Below are 16,849 nucleotides of genomic sequence, written 5' to 3' on the forward strand. Positions count from 1 at the left end.
AATAATAATACTGTATTGAACTTTGCTGTTGAGTTCTGTGTTTTTTCAATGTAGACAACTCATCTTCCACACTGTAAGAGAAATCACAGCTATTAACTGAAGCTTCAAAGAGATGATAATGATTTCCATAGTGCAGTGTGGGGTCCCTCCCTGTAGTATCCTCTAATAAGGAGAGGGTCTTTTTCAAACAAGCTTAACATATGTTTCTTATTAATCTGTTTCTCTTGAAGTGATTTAAAGATGAAGGACAAAGTACTGCTGAGCACAATGGAACAGAAGATTCACTCAAGTGAGGGAGGGACAGTTGGAGGACTTCTGTTTCATGGCTGAGAGTTCCCATCCTACATACTCTTGGCTGGGACACTGACCATTGTTTCAAGTGACATGCTGTCCTGGCTCCCACACAAGGGGATTTTTAATATGCCCCATAAGTTGTTCTTAGAGCGTCCAGGATATCGTCTCATTGTGGCTTCCATGAATACAGGGGAAATTCCTGGCAGGTTCCAAGAACAAGGAAGCTGAAGGACTCTCAGTGATGGAAAATGGACTGAGTTCTTGTTGAAGGCATGTGAATTGTGGATCTGAAAGCCAAAATTACTTTCTCCCTTACCTCCCACTAGTCCTAAGCTAGTCCTATCACTTGGATGTCACTCTTGGTATTCTATCTGCTTTTCTCTTTAGAGCAGTGTACATGCAGTTTTGTTGTTACAGTGTAAAAATACAGAGTATCAAGTATCCTTGATTAGCAAGGATAGAATCTGATATAGAGCCATGGTACCTTAAAGTTTTCCTTATTTTGAAATGTTTTATATATCAATGTTTTATATATCAAGGAAGCTGTACCAATCCAAGTACCCCATAAGCATTACCTTTTTTTTTTTTTTTTTTAAGAAAAAAAAAAAAAGGTTTGGAGCTGGGGCCACTAGGGAAAAGAATTATAAGTGTGTTTAACTTTTTATTTAGCAAATCTGTTGCTATGAGAATTTTGGTTTTGTCCCTTTAATTTTGATATATTCTTTGTTGTACCCTGAGGAGGTAAAGCTGTGTGATGGAAATGAAGACAGCAGAATGATGGGCAAATGAGTCTACAGGCTTTCTGTACTAGTTAAACAAATAGGCATAATTACTACTTTAATCACACATTTATTCATCTGCTCTCTCTCTCTCCTCTCCCATGTTAGATGAACTCTAAGGGCTGACATCTGTAATCTGTTTTGGACATTTGATATACTAGAAGGAGATAAAATATATCAAATATAATAACTTGATCAATACATCAGTTGACTGATGTATTAATAGAAATGATTAAAACTAAAACACTCCCCTTACTTTATGTACGACACTTCCACGTAACATAGAAGTCTCCCTGCATAAAGGTGGGGCTCCCTGTTGATTCGTTTCCTACTTCCAGATTTCCTTTTTAAACATTACAGGAAGATGGTGGTTATGACAAGAGGAAGAGGAAACATAAAATTACAGTCAATAGCAGTAAGTTTTCTCGTGTTTAGAAATAGCCTCTATGTGCAAAAACAATTGTCAGCAGCTTTCACTGGTTTCAGTGATGGGTCTTTTTTTACTCAGACTTGACCATCCTCTGCTCACCAGTCTTTTCACATGCATCAGTCATGAGTCTGAGTCTTTCAGCATCCCCATGCTAAGCTGTCATTAATCCTTCTGCACTTTGAAAAGTGCATATGGCTCTCCATGGTGGGCAGAGCTTAGGCAGCAGGGACCAGCTCTGTTCGAGTTCAGGCCCTCATAAGTACAGTAAAGCTTTCTGCTGATGTGTGTAAGAGAATAGATAAGAAATGTAAGTTCTCCCAAACCACTTGTGGTGAGCTGCTTTCAGTCATTACAGAGAAATGATTAAGAATCAAGCCTTACATCCACTCTCCAGAAGTGGTACATATAGGATTGTCTGTTTTCTGAAACCAGATGCAAACTTTTTTGTGATATTCATGCCTTATAACAGCAATATCCGATAGTATGCAAGGTCATCGGGCGGGGAGCAGGATATTTTTGGGCTTAAAACACATAGCTAGGAGTCAAGAGACCACTGCTCAGATTCCAGCCTGGATAATATTAACTCATTACACTATGAAATTTAAAGTTAAAATTTCCTATCCTTACATCTCTTCAGTGGGTGGTGAAAGCTGAACAGTACTGAAGACTCAAACCATTGTGTCATGTATTCAGTCATTTTCAGTAAAGTTAGACAGCAGAACAGTAAACACATTCAGATCCCATCTGTGTTATAGTACCCACCAGTGGGAATGCAGCTACACCATAGGATCCTGAATTGCAAGTCCTCTTAAAATTTAAGGAACGTACATCCTAAAGAATGGTGCCATTTTTTTCACTCATTGTGTTACATCAGTCCAGTGTGCCATGTTGACTGTCCAGATCAGTTCTACTTTCTCATCCACTATGTTTTATACAATAGTCCTAAAAGAAATATAGCATTTTGTCTTGTTACTCTCATATAAGAGAGACCATCATTCTTATTTACTTGTGTGCGTAAATGTAATTGCATATGTCTCTTCCTATTTTTGACATTTTGTTGGTGGGAACCATGGTTTTGCTTTGCACAGTTCCATCCTGCATGAAGAACCATCCATGAATACACTGTTTGTTACATGTGAAATAGCAGATAATCAACACCTTCTTTCATACTCAGTTGAGAAGCAGAGGTGGAAGGAAAGATACAGCTTCAGCAGCCTTTGGTGCTTCAACTTTCTGCGCTAATGGGGAAAAGATGCTTGACTGCATCTGATTTTGCCTTTTTTTTTTTTTTTTTTTTTTTTTTTAGTAAGTTTGAATCATCATGTTTCCCTTTGGTGCTGGGAATTGGGTGGAAGGTTTGCTCTGTCTGATGGGATTGTTTGCTCTGTAACTGAAAGACTGATGTACCACACCCTAGGTCCTGATGAGGGATGTCTGTCCTCAGTGCAGCAGACCCCTGGGAGGTGTTAGTTTCTGAGTGTCAGGTGGAAGAGAGATGGGGGGGGGGATCTACATCCAACCTAACCTAGTCTGTTTTAAAGTTTTGGACATGCTGTAACTTTGATTAATGAACTGTTCTGCCCCAAATATTTCTTGGATGTCTACATTACCATTTTCAATTGTGCTAACTCAAACAAACCAGCAATCAATTAACTAGAATTACAGTATGACCAAAACTGTAGGCTAAACAAAGCCATCATGATGAAACTGGCTTTCAGCCCAGTATCTGCTGCTGATGGGATATGAAACAGCCTATTGATTCTGCAGCTCTAGAATTCTTGTAGAAACAATGGTATTTGCCATTTCAATAGAGGAAAAAAAAAACCACACAACATTCAGTATCACCACTTAAAGAAGGAAAACTACATTTTTGAGCCAGTTTTGAGGAGGTTTTGCAGAAAGAAGTACTTTCAGCACATTAAGAAAACCTCAGATTAGAGTAGCCCAAATTTTTATCAATCATAAAAGAAAGGCAAGAACACTGTATTTTGAACTGCATTTGCACCTGTCAAAATGTTATGCAAACTTTTCATGTTTTCAGCTTTCTAAGCTTCCATCACTTCATGTAGAAAGCTATTTGAGAAGACAAAACAGCCCTGTCAAATTTCTGTGCTGGTCACTGGCAGTTTGCTCATATCATTCTGTGATATTCTGTGGTTTTCACCTGACCTCAGACATCAGAATCCTAAAAGGTATGAAGACTTCAGCTTTGACTCAAAGGTTTCTAGCATTCATTGTTTTGGGGAAAAATTTGGAAACTTGGAACAAATGCTCACTAATGGCTTAAACAAGAAGACGAGCAAGAGCAACTGAAAGTATTACTTTAAAAAAGTTCTTCATTTTAATTAAGGCCCTGTTCTGGAGGAGCAGTTTTGTGGTTTTTAAGCCCGTGAGGGTTGCTAATACAAAAAGTGTGCAGTAACTGTAAAAGCAACAACCAGTCCAGCTGCATTCCCTGTGCAGAAACTGAGAGGGGACAACAAGCCATAAATAGTGGTGTCACCGCCCCTCTTTGCCTCAGTTTAGGAGTATTATTATTCTAAACACAAAACAAACTGTTGCTTAGGCTCCAAATGAAAGTTTCAAAGCCTCATAAATCTGCCAGGTCAAAACCAATTTTCACTGGAATTTTGGAAGTAATATCTTTTCTTGAGAAAAATATCCAAGACTTACTTTAATTTCCTTCTTTTACTTGTTTTAGCAGCATTGTCCAAAACCTAAGTGTTCTTCAAGCATAAAAATATGAATTTTCTTCTGATTAACTTCATTCTGTGTATGTGCACGTAATTTAGCACTTACCACAGCAAACAGGAACAGCACATCTAGTGTGACCATGTATCATCCACTTTTAGTCTGGAGCTGCTGGGAAGTGTCTTCAGGCAGAACTTGGCTTGAAGAGTGGCTGCATGTTAACTGCTGATAGGCTTTAAAATTAGAGTAGTAGTCTGTGGGATCCCAGTCAGGGAAGGTACACTGTTTGCACTGAGCACAGTACTGGCAGGGGTCATGTTTGGTGGCAAATGGGCAGAATTCAGCACATGAGCTTCTCCAGTGCTGCATGACACCCAGTGGCCCAGCTGATTCGATTTAATGCCATGAAATAAAAGCAGAGCCAAACGCAAAGTCTGTGGAACAGGGAGTGGCTTTTGCAATAAAAGATTTGGAAACCACTGGCATTGAGGATTGCTGCTGGCTCTGAAATACAAAGAGGAAGGTTTTTATGATTTGATTTAATAAAAAGGAAAGTCCTTCCATGAGGGCTCAGCAGACAGCTGAGGCAACATTCAGGAAAGTCTACTCAAAAGGAAGGGTGTGTGTATGCGTCCTCTCTGCTTGCCCCTTTGAGAGCAGATTTTTTTGTGCTACTCTGTCTGCTTTGAAGTGTTTTCCTAGGTGGAAAAGCCAGCATTTTCAGGAAGGGGTATGGAGCAGATTAAAAATGATCAGAAGTCATGTTTTTTTTTCCTCCCTTATGTGTTTCTCTTCTGTCAGTACCTTCTTGGTATAATATTTGTCTTCCATTGTGCATTAAATGTGCGCTGCATGGAAAGCCCTGCCTGCAGCACAATGCTTGCTAGACCCATTATGTTACCTTTTGTGCCACTGTATGTTTGCTAATATGCAAAAGAAACAATTACTGTGAGATAAAATCTGAGGTCTCTTTCTTTCTGGGGTGGTTTACTCCACTTTCTTGGTTAGTTCTGTTCTGATTCTGTGAGAACAGATTTGGCCCTTGAGACTAAAAACTCACATCACACCTGAGAAGCTGTCACTGAATACGTCCATTTCTTTGGAGCAAGAGGTGGTCTTTTAGCTCTGCTCTACTCAGGCCATTGTCCCTCTTAAGCTTAATACTCAAAATATGTTTCAGACCTGTCATTAGCTATGCACTATGCCGATGTGCTCCTTGTGCCAGGAAAGACTGTCTGAACTATAACTACAGTCTCTTCCACTGCCTATCTGCATCATTTGTATTTTTCATCTGGTTAAGTTTCTTGCAGAATACTCTTGCCTCTGTTCCTCATATCGATAGCACGGTCACATTGGGTCTAAGGATATTCCCAAATAGATATCTCAGTAGCCTGTCCATACCCGCTTGCTCGTGCTCTTTATCAATAGCTTCAAACCCAGACCTGAAAATTTCAAGGTTAATTCTAATAGGAGAAGGTAACAAGCTTGAAATGGAAATGGTGGAGCTGTTTACCTATAGCTTTTCTTAGAAATAAAACTAATCTGTAAAGTTGGCTGGTGATTTTAAGAACCCATTTAATGAAACAAAGTGGCACAGCCTCTGTGACCCGGGAGTAGAATAATGCCAAAACTGCACACTGAAGCTTCTGAATTTGCTTTTGGGAGGGGAAAAGTAAAGGAAAATGGCCAAGTATTAGAAGAGAGCATCGAATGTTAGACTGCAAATTACAAGTAGTGCCTCAGAACATCCTCCTTATTTGTGTTTCACTTGAAAACTATGGCCCACTTGTCATTAAAGTTCAGCCAGAAAGATGACCTCTTTCGGAATACAATTTGGGCATTTTATTCCATGTACCTGCATCAAGTAGGATAATACCTGAATGTTTGATCTCACTTATATAATAAGTCAGCTGCCTGTGGAAAAGATTTTCAAAGACTAGTGGCTAAAGTCGTTACCTGGGCTGTTGCAGAGAGGTTCATCAACATCGATGAATGCAGTGATAGAATAGTCATGATCAATTCAGGATTCCCATAAAGAATTTAAAAAGTGAGAAAAGGGGTGAAAGGATAGGTGGCAGATAGATTGCTCAAGATATTTAGTGCTGTGGGACATGTACACACAATACTCTTTTTACAGTTGTTAAATCTTCTTTCCTAAATAGGTACCACTGAATTGTAACAAGCATTTGGCTTAATTTGTTTTGTGGAACATCATGGGCCGTAGACTAAGTCTGTCAAAACACATGGTTCTAGGCCTAAAGAATGGCACACCAATTGTGTGGTAGACAAAGACATATCTCTGCAACTCAGCTGTTTTTTTTTTGTTTGTTTTTTTTTTTTTTTTTTTTTTTTTTTTTAATACAAAACAGTGAGTAAAAGTGTCTACTTTCATAGGTAGTATCTTACTGAGTCAATCAGTTTTCACAGAATCATTTAGGTTGGGAAAGACCTTCTAGATTGCCAAGTCCAACCACCAGTTTTGCATCATACCAGTCCATAAGATTCAAAAAAAAAATAAAAATTAATATTTCTGTACGTCATAACAACATCTTCAAGTTAAAGCAGGCCTTAAATCTGTAGGTTAAAAACAGATTTGCAGGCTTGCCAGCCTTATTTATCATAGAATCATTCAAGTTGAAGAAGACCTCCAAGATCATCTAGTCCAACCTTTAGCATAGTACTGACAAGTCCACCATTAAACTGTGCTACTAAGTACTACACCTACACGTTTCTTGAATACCTCTAGGGATGGTGACTCAGCCACTTCCCTGGGCAGTCTGTTCCAATGCCTCACAATGCTTTCAGTAAATAAATTTCTCCTAAATACCAACCTAAACCTCCCCTGGCACAACTTGAGACCATTTCCCCTCATCGTATCACTTGTTGCTTGGGAGAAGAGCCCAATCCCCATCTTGCTACAGCATCCTTTAAGCTAATTGTAAAGTATAAAAAGGTCTACACTGAGCCTTCCCTTCTTTTCTCCAAGACAAACAACATCAGCTCCTTAGGGTTAAATGGAGCTCCGTAGCTCCATTTAACTTGTTTCCTTTATTGTGTCAGTCTTGGGATGTTTTCCCCCTGGCTGTCTCTGCATTTTTGGACTTATTCCTCTACTAGGGTATCTCCTGACCTTATTAATATCCACTTATTAAGGGGAGCTCTGCGTAGCAAGAGTATTATGCTGATGTGGTTGTCTTTTAGGAAGCACAGCTGCGAGGACATTCCTCCAGGAATGGCAAACCAGAGTGTTGTTAGGTATCAAAGCAAATTTAGCTTCCAGGCACAAGAACTCTACTCTTTTTTTTTTTTTTTTTGCCTAACTAAGAAGTCTTGTGTGACCTGTAACTGTGTCTTGTAGGTGAAAAGAAATGTGCAGCTGGAGGGGTGTCAGAGCTTTTTCCAGCGGAATTTGTGTCAACAAAACATGAAAGCCTGAAACTTTGTTTATGGCCTGGGCAAACCTATTATAGGCTGAATGAGTTACAACAGCAAACCTATCTGCTCACAAGTGGAGGATCTTTGCATGACAAACGTCTCACATAAACCGCATGAGATTTAAGAGGAATTACTTTATCTACTAGTAAAATCTGCAGATTTTTACAGACCCTAGAATTTGTTTTCACTCTTTCCAGTACCTTCCAGAACTGAGCTGAGATCTCCTGGCTCCTAAGTCCTTATCTCTTAGCTTTTTTCGGTTGCTGCTGCTGACTGTTCAGGTCTGCAATTCTTTGCTGGAAAGCTGCAGAAGTCGGGGGGGTCTTACGAGTATTGCCCATTTTCAGTGTCTCCCAGCGCACGTCCTGTGATGACTGACTCTCTTGTTTAGCCAGTTGCGTGTTTCTAATCCAATCAAACAAGAATGCAATTCCATTGCACAGTTTGAAAATCTGCCTAGATTAGTATTTTCAATATTTCAAATTTATGAATCCCTGTAAAATGATTTTATGTCTACCAGAATAAACCCTCTTTTCTCAGTTATTTTTCACGGTCTCTTAAAAGTAGACCATAAGTTCTTAAAAGTAGATTAAAAGTAGACCACTGACCTCCTTTTCAGTTAAATTTTAAGGTACATTTACTGAGAGGTTCAAGACAAACTCAATAACATTTAGACTGTAAATCCTCTGGTGTGGAGAGCAGCACTGTATTTTTCTACAAGTGCAGCATTCAGTACATTAGCCACTGTGCCTTGTGAGCATTATTTCAGTATCAGTAATAAATTGCACTATTATCTGAGGGCCTTTAAAAATTATCACTCTGTAAGTAAGTTTCTGATCAGTGGACTTTGAAAATTTGGAAATTGTTAGTTGCCCAGCAGAAGGATCCGCTTCATGATGGTTGTAAAGACTGGAAGTATGAGGTAAACATTGTCATAGGCGACTGAATTTGTGTGGCTGCACCCTGACTTACAGCTTTCATGGGAAGAGATGCCAAGACTGAAGGAAAACACAGGAGTTCCATGGAGCACAATTACAATTGTTTATTCAATTAGAGAGTCCTGAAATGACTCACAACACAGCTGCTTACACTTACATGCAGTTAACAGATGTAAGTATTTGCTGGCTTCTTTGTCCAGTCAAAGTGGATAGTGGGACAATATTTTGGGCCAGGTGTATCATAAAGTTGGAGGCTTGAGGAAATGGAACAGACTTGTGTCTCTTCCTTGTATCAGTTGTTTTGTGTGTGACTAGAAGAAACTTTTCTGAAGGTGATTTAATCACTGTATCTTAAGAAAGTTCTCACAGTAATCTAACAGTAGTCAGTGAAAGTTGGTCATCATTTACTCTGAGACACTCTGAAAAGTCTGGAAGTCTCTGATCTGCTATTTCCAAAGACTACAATTTTTAATGAGACTTTAATTAGTAACTCTTGCCTCTGCAATGATAATACAGTGTATTGGTTGCCTGACTGGTGTATTACCTAGCTGCTTGACTAGAGGAATTCTGCCTTCAAAATACTGAAAATTGATGCTTAGTTCTACCTAAGAATTACGGGGAATTATTTATGATTCATTCACAGATTTCATACTCTTTCCTATAGATAAATGCTTCATGATCAGGGATAGAATAAGCAATATGGACCGTATGATACAAAGATATTTTCAAGATGCTGCAATACGTTGCCTTTTCTAAATGATGTGTTTTCTCACATTGTCTGATTTTTCTTTCCTCTTTCTTCTGTTTTTCTTCCTTAATTCACTATTACACTGTGGTATGTCTTCTGCACTCAGCCCCTCCAAGGCTGAGAAATGATCTTTTTTCTCCCTTCTATTTAGAGTAGTTTGCAGCTCTTAGAGAATCAAAAGCTACGTCTGTATTGTAAGTAGCAAGATCTGTAAAAACTAAGAGGTACTTTGGCTTTTTATCAAAGACAGTCTTTCATTTCAGAGCTTACATTCTTCTTTGGATAGCTACTGACTGAGGTCAGTGCAAGTTTTCATTTAGGGGTTAACAGCCATGGTCATTACAACTTCTGATAAAGCTTTGGGATTTCCTTTTTTACTGCCCTGTCTGTACTTGAGTATATATGTGCAGAATAAAACCAGAGCATGTTTGTTAAATCTTTGTTCTGGCTTGATAGCATCTGATCTATCACCTTCCTCTGACCTGTCTGCAGTGTCTGAGCATGAGTTGTTCGATGTAATTTAGACTCGCCTAAGGGCTGTGATAAATTATGCCAGCTGCCAGTGACCTGATTGGCTTTTTCTGCTCCTACAACTCACTAAGACATGGGAAAGTCTTTCCTCAAGATGTTTTTTTCCTGCAGTATTAGCTTAGGACGGTATGGGATGCAGCTTTGGTGAGGACTGAGATAGCTAATCAGTGGCACAGCAGTTGCCTGATACAGGATTGGGAATGTCTGCTGTACTAGGCGGTGATGCAGCAAAGGAGCTTACAGTCCTCTCGGCTCCCTCTTGCAAATCTGCCCCTTGGGATCCTTTCCCTTCTGTGCCCAGAAAATTGGCCTGTGTTGGGTCAGCTTACAAACTGCCTGTTTCAGGGTCAGTCTGATGGTGGCAAACCAGGGGCTAAATCCAAGGGAGAACCTCAGGCAGTTTGTGGATCAAAGAAGAAATACAGGAAGGAATGGTTGGGGATCTCTGAGAAGTTAGCTGGAGGCTGAATATTGATTAAAAAAAAAAAAAAAAAAAATATTACTCATTACTCAGATGGTAGTTTTAAACAATTAGTCTAATTATTGTGGAGCATTGTGCTTTAAAAGGTGCAGCTGAAAGTAGAGAACCGCAAGATATTCATTTAAGTGGTAAAAGTTATTTTAATAAGCTGGATGAGCCAGAAGACACCAGTGGTTATGTGTTTTAAGGAGTTTCCTTTAAGTTGAAGTGGATTCCTGTAATCAGATGAGCCCATCTGCCATCTGAGCAACCTGCATTAGCAATGTTGAAAAGTAACTCTTGGTTGCAGCTTGCAGCGATTCTTATGTACTCTTTGTTGTGTTCTTATGGCCTCAGACTTGATCCTGCTTTTTGTGAATGCGGACTCACCACAAAGCATGCAAGATGAAAAAAATACTTTTATAGGGCATGATCTTGCAGCCCCTGAATCAAGTACACAAACCAAAAGCCTCCTTGTGACATCTCTTCCTGAATAATGTACTTAAGCTTAAAAAGAGGCAGCTGAGTTTTGAGAAACAAACACCTCCTGCATGCCCAGAAAGCCAGTCTGAACAGAGAAGAGGGAATGACTGGGATCCTGGTCCAGCCTTATTTTGAGTGTCTTCTCAAGACAAAAGGAGGAACCATCCTGGAGGGGGTGCAGTGGCTTACCCTTACCTGGTGCCTTTGATATGAGGAGTGTGGAGCTGATGGTGGCTTTCTTCCAGAGCAGGGAGACCGAAGGCTGTCCTTGTCTGTGATGCTGAAGCTTACTACTCGGTTCCAACCACAAAATCTAAAATGTTCTAAAGAAAAATGCATGGGGAAAGAGATGAGTCCTTGTAAGATTGAAACAAGGTTTTTGTTTTTAAGGCTGTAGACAAAAATGTTTTCAGGAACAAGCCAGCAGAAAAGCCTTCTGGAGGAGAACGGGTGGGAAATTTAGAATGTTTTGTCTAGCAAAATGCTTGAGAAAGCATAACAACTTGGAGGTTGTGCTTAAGGACCAAGACTTGTGAGAATCCAAGGCCTGAGCTGACATCATTGTGCTAGCTTTGGAGTTTACCAGAAGTATATTTTGAAAAAGCTGCAGCTGGCTTGCGTGCCTTTTTATGAAATATAGTTGCATTTGTGGAGGATCTAAGAAATAGCACTACATGGGAAAGCAAGTGATCTCAAAGATGTTTACTTCTGCATGGATACGTTCCCAAAGGAGGAACCAAACCCTCTCCCTAGAAAGATTAAGTTCAGTTAATTCCTTCCGTACAATCTCTTGTTATTTTCTTATGTTGACAGTGCTCATACTTGTAACCACTAAACCTCATCATCTCCCATTCTGTATGTGCACTGTGTCTCAAGGCAAGTGTCATGCAGAGACAACTTGTATTTAAAGTACTTCCATTTAAATCTCGTATTAAGATTGGGAGTAAGAATCAGACACTGCAAAGTTCAGAATTTAAAAGCTTTAGCAGCTGTTACTATAAAGGCTTAAACATGCTTCCAAGTTTTTTCACTCTGCTATGTCATCAACTTGGAGGTACTTAAATACCTGCAGGACCCAGGCATAAAGTAGGCATTTTATTTGATATTAATGATTTGACTGGAACATCTAATTACTGGAATGGTTGAGTGCTCCTTGGCATTAGTATAAATGAAAGAGCATGTTCTATTAAGCAGGGGCATAGCTCTAAAAAAAAAAAATCAACACGCTTAATAATAAGTTTTCCAAAGCAAACAAGTGTACCTGCGCCTGCCAGTTAAATTGTACTGTGGGTGGAATAATTAATTTGGATGCTAGGCAAGAAGCACGTTGCAGATTTTTTTGTTGTTGTTTTTTGACTTAGGCTGGCTGGGGCGTGCCCAATTTAAGACTACATCCATTTTCCTGTCGTACACCTGTGTGCGTGGCATGGATGCAGCTGCTCGCTTCTGCAGATCCTCCCTTAACTGGCAATCTGTGATGTGTATTTTTTGTCTTCTCTTTGTGGGGTGCCTTAATGAATACCGGTTTTCTGCTTCTGCAGGGAAGGGTATTTTACCAAAAAATTCTAACACAGAATGTATAAATTTGGGCTTGTCCTCAAGTGATTGCTGACATTCATCATCAGTCAGCAGCGCTAAAGTGACACAGATTTCCATATGTTTAAAAGCATTGCTTGGAGTTCTGCTGAGTCACAGCCAAAAGGAGAATAGCACAGTGATTAGTGCAATTCACTGCTGATGACGTAAGGAAATGCTGTGTTTGAGATCAAATGTATGTATATAAACACTCTGGTAGACTTAATATAAGCAGAGCTTTCAGAAGAAAGGAAAAATCCCAAACAGGGAAAAAAAATAGGCTATAAATCCCCATCTGTAGTCAGCAAACCGCTTTCAGGTGATACCCGAAGACAGGTCCTGATCCCCCTGTGTGGAAGATGGGGGCCGATGATGGGCACAGGTTCCCGCACACAGGCAATTCCCGCTGGGGGCAGCAGGAGGGACAGGGATGGGGAGCTGGATCCCACGTGTTGCTACGAGGGGAAGGCAGAGGTCCTAAGGCACAAGTGAGAGACACCCTGCATGCTGAAAAAGCTGCAGGACAGGGAAGCACAGGCTTGCCTCTTCCCTATGCAAGGGGGTAACTGGGCAAACTGGTCAGGAGCCCCCAGAGCTGATGCTGCTGTCCCTCACATGTGCCCCCTGCATCCAGTAACAGGGGAAATGCCTGGGTGAAAGTTTCACCTGCCTGCAGCTTCTTTGTTACTCGTGTGCAGGTTATCTGGGCCTTTTCACAGTAGTTACCCGGAGTGCCTTCAGAGATAAGGGTTCTCACAGGCTGTCCGTCTGCGTAATTCCTCCAAAAAGGAGTGGTTCTCCCAGTGCACCGGTTTGTATTACAGCGCTGTAAAGCCTGACCTTTAAACCTCCATCATTCTTTCTGCAACAACGATCATTTTCTGTCTGCCCGTCAACATAAAGCTGGAGGTATTCGCTCCGTCCGCGGGAGCACTATGTTTAGCACGAGCCAACAGAAACCAGACTGGCTCACGGTCCGTCCTTTGGGGAGAGGGAGGTAAAAGGATGGAGAAAGAGGAAGAGGCTTCCCTTCTTGAAGATTTTTCCTGTTAGTCACAGCGCTGAGAGAAAACAAACTCCATATGGAACAGATCATGTCAGGCCTTTAAAACATATTTGCAGAGGCTGTGCAGTTTCTTAAAGGGACTCGGAATACCGCGTGGTTTGGGGGTTTTGTTCTTGCATTTCCCATTTGGGGATATGCATGCATTTTCATTCGTTTTAATTTGGCCCAAATAGTTTGATTTATTATCATCTTTGAGAGATCTGTTCATAAAGGAAAAACGCTCCTTGATTCTCCCAGTGGGGAAGACTTCCAGATATTTCTCTCCTAGTTATTTTGTGAGTGATTTTTGCCTTTTTTTCTTTCCTTTTTTTTTTTTTTTTTTTTTTTTTTTTTTGGTGTGCGAATGAAGGCCAAGTTTTTGTCCCCAGAAGAAGGGCAGAGTGTGGTGAGCTAAGGACATCTCAGTTGGGTGCCGAATTCAGACACGGAGCAGCGATGGGGTGCAGGAGGTCACAACCCCTGGGCTGGGGTGAGTGGAGGCACCCCTCACATCCAGGCTGTCTCACCCTTTCCACATTTGCCCTCTGCAGCCATTTTGTGGCGCACTGTTCTAGAACATTCACTGTGGAGTCCGGGCTCCCATGGTCTGCCTTCCCTGTCTGATAGGACAGGGACAGTTCACAGGGAAGGAGAGGTGGGTCGGGACTTACCCCTTAGTCATAACTGTGCTCTAATGAGTAAATACATGAATAAATACTATTTCTAGGAACGGCTGCCATTAAGATGGCTGAGGGTTTTTGTTTTTATTCTTTGATTGATAAGCTGATTTATTCCCACTTTATTTAATGCGACCTTTGGTTTGAAATGCGGCCAGAATGAATTTATAAATGTGTTGAGCTTTTAAAATTCAGCACTGGTCTGAAACATACGCCGCGTGGATGTTGGGAAGGAGCTCCGAGCTTTTAAATTAATGATACAGGAACAGACCTTGCCAGAGCAGTTTTTTGAAGGAATCTGATGGGAACAGGTAAGATGAGGGCAAACACCAAAACTTCCTGGTTTACCGAGTTACTGCTGTAATTACTTGTTTTGACATCTTAAAACTTTGAGCTATTCTAACCTCCCAAATTGCCTCACACCCCATGTGCTCTGTATTATCTCGAGTGGAGGGAGAGACTGAGTTATAGAACAAAAGCAACAGGGATTTACTGAATGCAAAGCCCAGAGCGAGGTTTTTACAAGAAAACGTGTATTTTGTTAGGGGCCAGAAGGATGGGGACCAGTGAGTGTATGAGGAATTTAGGATTTATTTAAGCAGCTTATTTCTTAGTGTGTGTCTTGTACAACCTTCACAAGCTGTAATTTAAAGTTAGCTCGGGCTCACCTTCTCACAGAAGGTGGCCATGCAGACTGCCGGGGGGCAGATGCAATCTCCAAAACCTCTCTGAATTTGCTTTTTACGGGCCGTATTTCGGCGCTGAGCTGCCCCTTGCACGCTTTGGCCGTTTTAACTCACTTACGGGAGCTCCAAGCCTGTGGTAAGGACGCGGGGCGCTGGAGCAGCGGACGGCAAACCTGCGGTGCCGGAGAGGAGCCGGCGGCGAGGCTGAAAGGGGAGCGCTTGCTCCGTGCGTGAAAACGGTAGCCGATTTTTTTATTAGTATTTTTTTTTTTTCTCTCTTCCTCCTCTTTTTTTCTCCTTTCTTCTTCCCGGGGCTGTAATTTGACTGCTCGCCTTGGCCGGGCTCCAGGAATAAGTCCAGGCGGTTAATCTTTCTTCTCTCCCCCAGCCTCCGGGGGGGTGGAGGAGAGGAAAAGGGGAGCGGAGTCAGCTGCGGCCCGGGGCCGGGCCGGGCCTCCCCGGGGAGGGGCCGAGGCAGCGGCTGGGCTGCGGGAGCTGCATGGAGGAGGGGAGCTCCGCCGAGTCCCCTGCCCGCACGGGAGGAGGAGAAGGAGGAGGAGAAGGAGGAGGAGGTTTGGGGATTAAGCCGCTGCCCGGAGCCGGAGCGCACGGAGGGAGCCGAAGCACGGCCTCGGAGCGCTGCGAGGGGGAGGCACCGACGGGGAGACCCCCGGCCGAAGCCCCTGCGCCCCGAGTGTAAACGGGGGGGGGCACCGGAGGGCGAGGGGCTGCCGGTAAGCGCTGGGGGGTGGGTGGGAGGCGGCGACCCCCGGGTTGTGGGGGGTGGAGTCCCGGTGGTCGTCGAGACGCCTGCAGCCCCCCAGGCCGGCCCCATCCCCTTCCCTCGGCCCCGCCGCCTGTCCCCATTGTGTCCGCAGCCTTTGTGCGAGCCGCCCCCCCGCCCCTCTCCCTGCCTCTGCTCCATGCAGTGCTCTCCGCGGGGCTCCGGCCGGCTGCTGGTCGCTGGGGTAACCCCAGAGGTTTTTTTTTTTTTTTTTTTTTTTTTTTGGGGGGGGGGGGGGGGACACCGCAGCCCCCGGGCAGGCTCCGCGCAGCCCCCGGCCCCGGCGGGGGAAGGGGGACATCGGGCAGACGCCTGCGATCTGCTTGCGGGGATCCGGGCTTAGGCGAGTTCGTAAGGCTTTGTCGGGTCCTTTTTTGGGGGGTTCGGGGGGGAAGGAGGTGCTCCCCTTCATGCACGCTAAAACTGCTTGGCGTTTCTAGTTTTACACAGGTGTTTTACTAAGCCTGTGTCTTTTGGGAAATTGTCTCTAAAAACTTTCATGATTTAAAGTAATGTTCATCGGGATGTGATGACTGTGGCCCAGAGGGGGTTAAAAGTATGATTGGTCTTATCATTAAGTATCAAGGATGTTTATCCTGGGGTGGGAAGATGAGAGAGAGGCGGCAGAGCAGCGTCCCGGTGTCCAGCAGAACCAGGGATGTGTTTCCCCATCTCCCGTCCCTGTCCGTCCCCTGCTTTGCAGGCTGTGTGTCACAGCTCTTGTCCTCCTTGCTGAATGGGAAGCCCTTCGGACTTCATCCGTCAGCCAGTGTTGACAACCCCAAGGCTCTCATTTCCTTCCTTCACAAGTAACAGCGCTCCGGGCATGAAGGAGGAGAACCAGAAACAAACTTCGAAGCCAGCTGAATGTACAGCTAACACGCTCCTCTCTGCTCAGCTTCCCCCCTCTCCCTCCCCCCCCCCCCCCCCCCCCCCGCTCCCCATTATTAGTTGAGACACAGAAACAGCCGTGGCCTTGCTTTTTTTTTCTTTTTGTGTTGCTTGCTGATAATTTCGGTGTTTATAACGCTGCCTAGAGAAACAGATGACTTATAGGTGTTTTGAAAGCTGTGTAATGGGATCCTGCTAATAGTCTTCCTTTGCTACCGTTTCATTCTTGGAGGGAACAATCCTTGCAGCCCGAGAGCTGCAGTTCAAATTTCCACAAGCGCTTGTTGCCTGCGCCTCTAGCTAAATTTATAAAGGAATCCTGTTAGCTCGTACAAAGCTAAATCTGGCAGTAGCAACTCCTGGCTATGTAATTCACTGTGGTTGGCAAGGCACAATATATAA

General features: G+C 42.8%; 1 protein-coding gene across 1 annotated transcript in view; it reads left to right on the forward strand.

The window, feature by feature from the left end:
- The first annotated feature begins 15,242 nt into the window (after positions 1 to 15,242).
- Positions 15,243 to 16,849, forward strand: part of PLEKHG1 (pleckstrin homology and RhoGEF domain containing G1) — a 140,348-nt gene continuing 138,741 nt past the window's right edge. The window contains exon 1 of the mRNA XM_035321427.1: positions 15,243 to 15,506. The gene's annotated coding sequence lies outside the window, so the exon portion shown is untranslated. The remainder of the gene's footprint in view (positions 15,507 to 16,849) is intronic.

The sequence above is a fragment of the Oxyura jamaicensis genome, chromosome 3, assembly GCF_011077185.1.
Source record: "Oxyura jamaicensis isolate SHBP4307 breed ruddy duck chromosome 3, BPBGC_Ojam_1.0, whole genome shotgun sequence".
Lineage (NCBI taxonomy): Eukaryota > Metazoa > Chordata > Aves > Anseriformes > Anatidae > Oxyura > Oxyura jamaicensis.